Source organism: Bison bison, unplaced genomic scaffold, assembly GCF_000754665.1.
Source record: "Bison bison bison isolate TAMUID 2011002044 unplaced genomic scaffold, Bison_UMD1.0 scf7180017864516, whole genome shotgun sequence".
Lineage (NCBI taxonomy): Eukaryota > Metazoa > Chordata > Mammalia > Artiodactyla > Bovidae > Bison > Bison bison.
In genome coordinates, this window is record NW_011495069.1 from 5,592,945 (window position 1) to 5,593,584 (window position 640).

General features: G+C 41.9%; 1 protein-coding gene across 1 annotated transcript in view; it reads left to right on the forward strand.

Annotated features, from left to right (window-relative positions):
• LOC104981237 (ephrin type-B receptor 2) overlaps window positions 1–640 on the forward strand; it is a 27,689-nt gene that overhangs the window by 25,361 nt on the left and 1,688 nt on the right. The gene's annotated exons all lie outside the window — the stretch shown is intronic.

The following is a 640-nucleotide window of genomic DNA, read 5'->3' on the forward strand; positions in this document are numbered from 1 at the left end:
GATTTCTCAGGAGGCAGGTCAGGTGGTCTGGTATTCCCATCTCTTTCAGAATTTTCCACAGTTTATTGTTATCCACACAGTAAAAGGCTTTGGCACAGTCAATAAAGCAGATTTTTTCTGGAACTCTCTTGCTTTTTCGATGATGCAGTGGATGTTGGCAATTTGGTCTTTGGTTTCCTCTGCCTTTTCTAAATCCAGCTTGAACATCTGGAAGTTTATGGTTCACATACTGTTGAAGCCTGGCTTGGAGAATTTTGAGCATTACTTTGCTAGTGTGTGAGATGAGTAAAGTTGTGTGGTAGTTTCAGCATTCTTTGGCATTGCCTTTGGGATTGGAATGAAAACTGACCTTTTCCAGTCCTGTGGCCACTGCTGAGTTTTCCAAATTTGCTGGCATATTGAGTGCAGCACTTTCACAGCATCATCTTTTCGGATTTGAAATAGCTCAACTGGAATTCCATCACCTCCACTAGCTTTGTTCATAGTGATACTTCCTAAGGCCCACTTGACTTCACATTCCAGGATGTCTGGCTCTAGGTCAGTGATCACACCATCGTGATTATCTGGGTCATGAAGATCTTTTTTTGTACAGTTCTTCTGTGTATTCTTGCCACCTCTTCTTACTATCTTCTGCTTCTGT